The sequence below is a fragment of the Cynara cardunculus genome, unplaced genomic scaffold, assembly GCF_001531365.2.
Source record: "Cynara cardunculus var. scolymus isolate 2C unplaced genomic scaffold, CcrdV1 Un_Scaffold_5323, whole genome shotgun sequence".
NCBI lineage: Eukaryota > Viridiplantae > Streptophyta > Magnoliopsida > Asterales > Asteraceae > Cynara > Cynara cardunculus.
The window spans coordinates 2,104-11,237 of NW_020202349.1; the positions used below are offsets into that span (position 1 = coordinate 2,104).

General features: G+C 39.8%; 1 long non-coding RNA gene across 1 annotated transcript; it reads left to right on the forward strand.

The window, feature by feature from the left end:
* Positions 1-3,047: 3,047 nt before the first annotated feature.
* LOC112504356 lies at positions 3,048-6,460 on the forward strand. The gene is made up of 3 exons (XR_003068171.1): positions 3,048-3,281; positions 4,320-5,062; positions 6,069-6,460. It is a non-coding gene; the product is annotated as an uncharacterized LOC112504356 (long non-coding RNA).
* The last annotated feature ends 2,674 nt before the right edge of the window (positions 6,461-9,134 follow it).

The window sequence follows — 9,134 nt, forward strand, 5'->3', positions numbered from 1 at the left end:
CTAGGAAAGGTGGGGCAATGTTTGAATGAGATGGATCCGGCATTTACGCAGAAATTGATCATTCATTTTTATGTTCTTTATTTACCAAAAGATGGAATATTTGAACATCATTCTCAAAACATTAGTCTAACTTTGATCAAGTAACAGCCAGAGAAACTCATTAAGGCTCCTTGTCTCCTACAACAGATTTTGAGCTCTGTGATTGCGATACCAGGCCACAGGACCTTAAGTCTTGTTCTTAGGTTGCAAAGTCTCATTGAGAGAAGGGAGAGGTTGTGAGCAAAAGGAGTATTTGTTCAAAATGTTTATAATAGCCTTTGGTTAAAAAAACAAGGCTGTTTTTCTTTGATTGGTGTGAGCAAAAGATGAGCATAATTTCTTTTTAAACATAGTTTCTTTCTAGACCACCTGCAAGTAGATTTGATTTTATCACTTTACTATTGTAGGTTCTATGTGACACTATGGTTAACTTGATTTTTTGTTCCATTTAGCTCTATACTTCAACTTGCTTAAAGGTTTGATATTTACAGATTGCTTATGTTATCACACATATACCAAGCTTAATTTCTGTCCATTTGCTATATGTTGAAAGCATAATCATGATCCCATTTGTTGTCCTACCTTGTGTATATTTTGACTTTGTGATCTTCCTACATTGAATCCCACGATCAAAACTGCTGGCTGTGCAAACAGCCAATTTTTTTTGGATGTAATTCAATCATCAAAGTTTCTGGTTGATGTTTTGAGCATGACCATTATGTGAATAAGGTGTCTGCCTTGATTTTTGCCTACACCTGTATGACACTAAGTTGTTAGCATATGATGAACACTTGATCACACAGCTGATTGCACCAACAACCAATTTGGTTGTTATTCCACAGCAGTCATGGTCAGGTAGCAGCCTGTCATTTGTTCCTTGTCTTTGTGTAACTTGAGCATTGGTGTCATTGTGTGCTTAAGCTTACCTATAAGATTGATGTAACTCTAAATTGCATATTCAACCCACACAAAGTACAAGGACTGATTTCTGTCCATTTGCTGTCCTGCTATGTGTATATCTTGACATTGTGATACTTGTATGACTTCTTGCATTTGATCCCATGATCAAACTGATGACTGTGCAAACAGCCATTTTGGTCTATGATCATGCCATACCCAAACACAAAGTTACTGGTTGCTATTTTGATCATAACCATCATGTGAGTAAGGTGGATGTCTTGGTCATATAGAGTTTGTTTCAGCTATCCTAAGCAGTATGTCTGATTGCCATAACAAGTTTTAGGACCCTAAGTCTTGTTCTTGGGGTACATAACCTTGTTGAGAAAAGGGAAAAGTTTTGGTAAAAATGATTTTTTGATCAGATGATCAAATGACCATGGGTTTTGAAAACAGGGCTATTTCTTTTTGGTAGGTTTAATCCAAAGATGGATGAACATCATTGTCTGCTGCATAAGTGCCTGTTTTGATCTCTGTTTGGTTTTCTTGATCTTAGTTTCAAGTCCTTAGTGTCCTGTCCTTCAAAGCCACTTGGATACAAATTGCCTTTGGTTTGTTCAAAAAGCATGCATAAAGTGGGTTTCTTTCCATATCACAACTTGATTTTGAGTCATATGTGCTTATCATAAGCCAGTCTTAAGACAGCAGCAAGCAAAGCTCAACTTTGATCTCTATCCATGTTTGAAATCAGGTAGCTTTGTATTCATATGCTTTGCATGATTAGACACATGATTTTAATTGATTTCTAGCACCAGTTTCCAAATCATACTCTGCTACCTGTGTCTTTTTGCATTTGATCCAAGGATCAAACTACTGGCTTTGCAAACAGCCATTTTGGGCTATAATTAGGCAGTCAAAGTTGTTGTAATTCTACATGTTGGGCTATAATTCTTCCACAATCAAGTTAATGGGTGATATTTTGGTCATGGCCATCATGAGAATAAGGTGTTTACCTTGATCTTGCCTACCTATGTGTGTGACCCCTAAGTCGTTTGAACATGGGTTCATCAAATGTTCCACAGTAGTCATGGTCAGGCAGCAGCCTGCTTTTTGATCTTGGTCTTAGTGTATTGATTTTGGTCCATATGTTTAGAACATGATCTTCTAAAAGTTTGCAGGCTACAAAACCCTTGATTTTGGACTTTAAGAGTGCATGTCTTGATATTGGGTGCCATGAATATAGTGCCAACAACAAGGAAAAGATGATCCCTATGTGTATGTCCTCTTTTAAACATAACAACTTGTTTTGGCCCTTGGGTGAATTTTCTTGGTTTCTTTTCATGTGTATATATCTTAAGTTTTTGGGTTTGTAACTCCATGAATTCATACAGCAGGCTGTCCAAACAGCCATGGTAATTTGAAACAGCTGCCACCACAGTGATCTTGATCCCTGTGTGTGTAACCTTTTTTAAAACTTAACAGCCTGCAGGCTCTTGGGTCTATATGTATGTTTATCTTGTTTTGGCTCTTGGGACTTGTAGACCCTAAGACCCAAGGTGTGTTGATTTTTCATGATGATGGTCCAAACACTTTACCACACCACAACCATGAACTAAAATGCAAAAATCTATATGTAACATTGGTCCTAACTTGGTTTATTCTTTTGTGCAGGTTTGGTATGGATGACCAACCACCACCTGGGTTCCCTCACCCTTCCCAACCTTCCAATCCTCCCATACCACAAACCACTATGCCTATCCCAACCAACTTAGCTAACCTACAACCATAGTTGCTAAGATCAATCCTCCCATGTCCTACCCCCCCTTAGAGCCATTCTATTCGGCCAAACAGGCCCTTTACCTACAGTTTTAACCCCAACACCCATCCCACCTACCATTCCCTTAGCCCAAACAGTCCCTTTAGCCAATTCCATTACCCAAACAGCCCATACACTTGATGTCCTAACACCAACAGCCCCTAAACCCACTGTTTCAACACCACCAGCCCCCACCTCTACTATTTTTCAAACCCAAACAGCCCCACCCCCTTCTCCTCCACCTAAACCTAAACCCAAAGCCCGTAGGCCAGCCACTAGATCCACAGAAAGACATGTCACCAAGCCAATGACCAAAGAGGAGGGTGATGCCATAGATGTGGAAACTTATGTTCCCAAAGGTTTGCCTAAACCTAAGCAAAGGAAGCCAAGAGCCAAACGAATGAAGATAAAGGATGAGGTTCAAGATGATGCACAACCCTCGGGAGTACCACCTACAGTTGAGCCACTCTCCCAAGGTGTTAGCAAGACAGAAAGCACAGAATTTGACATATGCCACCAAATCCCCATTGTAAGTCTTTCTGATACTTCATTACATGAGCACACACACACCTTTGATGCTAAAATTGATCACACCATAAAAAATGGGAGCCTCATGAGAGTCAAAGAATGCTTGGTGAGGACTCTCTCTTTGACATTGATCTCAATGCCTTTTTCATGGAAGAGGAGGGCCAAACTCACTTACTTGAATGGCCAACTTCCACCACTTCTTTGGATGTTATCACTCTCATAGATGCACACACATCACACCACCAATTTAATGACTCTCCCATGGTTGACTTGGGGATGGTGGATTTGACTTCACAGCACTACACTCCCCCACCTTTCACCATGGCATTTGATAGATTCAATAACCCATTCTATGCACTTCCCCCTTTTCCTTTCTACATCCCAACTTCCCACATGAACTTTGATGCATATGATGCCCTTATGCTCATACCACCCATCACTAGCACCTACACTGCACCACTTGTGAGCACTACCTTTGATGCCTTTCCAGACTTCCAGCCCACTTCCATCCCTTCTCCTGACATGTCTGGACAGAAGTCCAATGAGGATAGCAACCGGACCTCTAGTGACTCTGACTTAGTCCCTATTGAGAGGTTCTCCAAGAGGAGACGGGCTGAGTCTGAAGACTCTGAGTGGACTCCTGATGAGGACATTCCATTGTCCCAACTAAGGAGATCCAAAAGACATCAAGTAGCACCTAGCCCACCGAAAAAGAAAGCCCGCACTACACCAATGGATAGCCACAGTGAGAGCAGCCGTAGACCAAGAAATTTTCAGAAATTTAAGGCTTTTTAGGGTTTAGGTGAGAGAGGATTTGATAGGGGTTGTCTGGAGACCTATTCCTTTATACATGACATCGTTATCCAAAAGGGATGGGAGACCTTCACTGCTGTTAGAGAGCCCTATTTCCTCACATGGGTTCAAGAATTTTATGCATCAGTTTCTTCCACACACACTACCTCAGTTCATGTTAGGGGTAAAAAGATCTCTTATTCTCCACATGCCATAAATACTTTCTATGATTTGATTGCGCCTCCAGTATGTGAGTATCGCAGGTTGTTACATGACCACACTGATGAGGATTTGAAGATGGTACTGACTGTTGTAGCGGAAGAGGGAGCCACTTGGAAGGCTCCACCAAAAGCGCAGTCCGCTCAAATTTCAAACCAAGCTTTTGAAGAAGAATGCGGCCGTGTGAATCATTTCTGAAATATTCATTTCGCCCTACCACATACGACTCAAGCACATCATTGGACCGCATGCTTTTACTTTACTGTATTCTTGCAGGTAAGGCGGTTGATGTTGGGGGTCATCTCAGATGTCATTCAAGGATACACCAGGAAACCCACCGGACGGCTCTACTTCCCGGCATTGATACATGGATTAATCAAGAAGGCGAAAGTACCAGTACCACCTGGCAAGGCACTTACAACCAATGCACTACCCATCGAGTGCAAAACAATTGATCGGATCCTTAAAACCCCAAGAAATGAACCCGGACAGCCCTCACTTGCTCCTGACAACATCCACAAGGAGATTGATTTGATGCTTGAATTCCGTAGATTGAAGGAGAAAGTCACCGCATTAGAGACCACCTTGGAACAGAACGCCCAGACCCATCACACCACCATGGAGAGAGCACTGAAAGCCCATGAAGAGACACTATTGAAGAAGATGGAGGAGAGAGATGCACGGCTCATGGCCGACTTGAAGGACATGCTTGCCGGGATGTCTCGGCGCCCCGAGGACCATTGATGGCACATACTCCACACGAGTAAGCAGGTTTATCTATCATCCCTTTTAGCTCCAATTTACTTTTTCCATTATATTTTTTTCCTTTTTCTATGAGTGGGAATTGTCCGTGTCAGTCTTTTTAGTTTTAGATTTTTTTTTAGAAATGGAATTTTATGGCCTAAACTTCACTCTCACCGACTTGCGTTTATAGCTTGAGTAATTTAAAAGTGATGTGAGTTTGAGTGCTAATTTACATTACAATACTAGAACTAGCCAACTCTTTTCCGGGCTGCAACTTGATTTAAATTGTCACTACTTAGGATATGATCTAGGCCATCTCTTCTCCATAACCGGGCAAAGCCCTATACACTCCCCTTGCACCCCACTGAGCCACATATATAAATCACAATGGGGACATGGTTGTCTCTAAGTTGGGGGGAATTTTGTCAAAAAGAGCAAAGCTCTATCAAAGGGAAAAAAACAAAAAAAATAGAGAAAATGTTTAAAAAGCATTGGAAAAAAAGCAAAAATGCAAAAATAAAAAGAGAAAATGGCTACAAAAAGCCAAATAAATATTTATGTAAGAAAAAGGCAGAGTTATATGAGAGAGAAAAAGCCAAAGAGAGAAACCCGACAAGTCCTTTTGATCCTAATAGGTGACAATGTTTAAAAATCAGACGAAAGAAAAGTGAGGCTAGCCTATGGTATATAAATGTGGTTAGTACAAAACTTCCACTTTGATTTACGAAAAGCTATTTATAATAAGAAAGTGGTAGTTGTAAGTGTCGGTGCCCATTCTTTTCCATCTTATTTGAGTCTTTTATTTGTCTTTTTATGTTGTTCGGGGACAAACAACAATTCTAGTTTGGGGGTGTGACAAGTATCAATCTATTTGATACTTTTACACTTTTTCTTCACTTTATTTACTCATTTTATTTTCCCAAATTCTACAAATTGAGTCTTTGTTTTGTTTTTCTATCTTTTTATATTGGAGCTAAAGTAATGTGATAAACATGTTTACTTCTTGGATGTGTGCTGATTTTTGGGAAAATAGCCTTGTTTCTAGGTACTTGGCTGAAGCATGCTACAGTATATGTTGCAGGACGATCTAGGGGCATTCTTGAGAATAGTATGAAATCTTTTGAGGTCACTTCTTCCCTTTTTAGTAGCCCATCTTCTGCAGCTTTCAAGATCTCATAGAACTAATTCAAGATCTAATTTTTGGCATCTTCTAGGTGGTTTTGGCTTTGCCCATTGTTTTGTGTAAAAGGGTGGGTAAAAGCTTTTACTTATTGGATTTTATCCTCCCTTCCTCCACTATATAAAGGGAGGAGGCTTGGCTTTAGAGGAAAGCAATTTGGATGCAACAATCCTAGTAAAACACTTGATATAGTTTGGTTCTTTTGGTATAAAGTTGTAGTTGCAAGTATTCTTCTTCTTTATAATTCCTTTTTACATTTATTTCTCTTGTCATCTTTTCTTCTCTTAAGTTCTCCTCATTATGCTTTATAATTTATGCAATTAATATTAGTAGTTAAAATATTTTAAGTCTCTTTTACAAATCCATCTTTACATTTATTTCTTCCACTTTCTCTTCTTCCCTTGTGTTCTACTTATTATGCTTTATAAATTATAAAGTAGGCTTGAGAGAGTTACTTAGAATCGAGGAGACTCATTTTCGCTCCATATTGCTTATAAAAGGAATAGTTTGAGTCAATGTCGGGACTCCAGCCTTCCATAGAGATATGAGGGTTGGATCTATGACTGTGTGTCATTCTACATCTCGAGAGAGTACCTTAAAGAAGTTATTAGTTGTAAAGTAAGTCATTTATAAAGCATGTTATAAAACCATGATGTAGCATGTTGTCTACTTTTAAATCGGTTTAATATCTTAACGAATCCCTTCACCCTAAGCTTTCTGTTATTACTTGTTCACAACAGTAGTGTTTAATCAACTCACCACAAATATTTTCTCGAATTCACCATCTGAAATTATATCTTTATTTATACTATTAAAACGAACTTTTATTTCTTTTTCTCCGTCGACGATATTCGGTATTTTTACCACTTTATTACTTGTAAAAGACGATAGTGGGTTGATGAGTGTATACTTGCACTAGTCTCTATTTGTTAACAGTCTGAGAGATTTATTTAATATAATTCTCGTAACACTGGCCTTTTTACAAAATCATTAGATGAGAAAAGATTTATGTTTCTTGTCAGCAAGATGGGTATGTTGAATCTCACCACTTAAGGAAAATCATCTTTTCCAATAAGAGATTCTCAATATCTCAAGGTTATGCCAAAAGTAACCATCCTTCACAACCAGAGCCTCTGGTTGTATAGACCAGAGCTTCTAGTTACCCTTTTTTCTCCCCTATTGGTTCTAGGGGGAGTTTTTACTCATTTCACATCCCCTTGCATCATTTTAGGGGGAGTCATGCATATATCATAAACCCTTAATGATCCAAAATGAACCTATCATCTCTCTGGTTGTGCATCTCAAGCCAACCAGAGACCCTCTGGTTCCATACCTTGGTTCTTTTTGTTTGCGTTTTCAAAACTAGAGCCTTTGGCTCCTCTATCCAAAGCTTCTAGATCCCAAAAATGTTATATTATGGAGTAATTTATCCCTTGTATTCAACCAGAGCCCCTCTGGTTCCTTTTAAAGGGTATATTTTTATTCCAAGGGTTTAATATGATGACCCAGAGCCTCTGGTTCATCTATCCAGAGCCTCTGCCTCATCAAAACCCAACATTTCTTGATGAACTTGTTCATCACACCTAACCACAAAACCTCTAGTCCCCCCCCAAAAAAAGTCATGACCAACTAGAGCCCCTTTAGTTCCATGACAAATCTATTTTTTCCAAAAACTCATCTTTAATTGCAAACATTTTAAAGATTATACAAAATTGTAGCTTTTGTGACTAAAAACTATACAACATGGGTTTTTAGAAGATCAAAACTTCATAATTAGTATTTATCCTCCAATTAGATGAAATTTTAAATTTAAATATTTTTTTTGGGATTATTTTCTTGAGAGTTATCCTTTGGGATAATTATTATTTTCTAATAATTATCCCTAAATACCCCAAACGTTACCCTTCCACGTACCTGACACCACAAAAAGCATGTTCCCTAGAAACCCTCCATATTGCCCTCCCTTCAACCCCACGTTGACACGTGTCCCTACCCCACCTGCACCATTATGATCGTGAGCTGTCTTTACGGCTCACGATCACAAACCTTTCACCTTTTTACCCAAACGTCACCACCATCATCATCCCTTTCCTATTATTTTATTATTATTTTTAAACCAACCACTCGTCTCCTTCCTCCTATATAAAGCCTCCTTCCCCACCAAATACCCTTTTACGCCTTCTAAACTCTCTTAAGAACAAAAACCTACAAACCTGCAACTTACGACCTTGAAACCATGGTTTCATCCGCCTCACACGAATCCAACAACCACGACAGCCATGTATAATTGACTGGCGCAGACAGTCGAGCAATCGTTTCCTTCCCATTAAGCCCAACAATCACGCTATCGACTTTCGTCCTCAACTTTTTGAGGACATGTTCACCATACTAATCATGTTTTTTCAAAACTGCATTCTTCAATCGGCCCTCACCCTCTCCGACAACGAGGTTCCGATTGAGTATATTCAACAGTACTGGCAAACATGTGACTTCTACCTGGAAAACCGTGGTATCATGGGCGACATTGATGTCCCCAATGACATGGTTTGCTCGATTAAAATTTTCCGAGCAAAGATCTCCCGGGTCCTTTTCATTCCTACCCGACAAGAACTCGGGATTGCGTGTTTCGAAGACCCACCAACAAGTCACGACATTTTGCGTTTCATACAGATGTTGGGCTACAACCGCGAGCTCCGGAACGCCTCCGGCTTCAAGCAACAATACCTTCCACCCATGTGGAACGTATTTTTCAGCGTTCTCAACAGAGCTCTCACGTGCAAACTAGGGAGCATGGTCCAGGGCAACATCAACATTATGACCATCATGTATGGTCTTTTCTTCAACTTGCTGCTGGACTATGCCCTCTTGATCTACAACGACATCCACGCCGCCGTGGTGAAGAAGAATAAGTTAATGGCC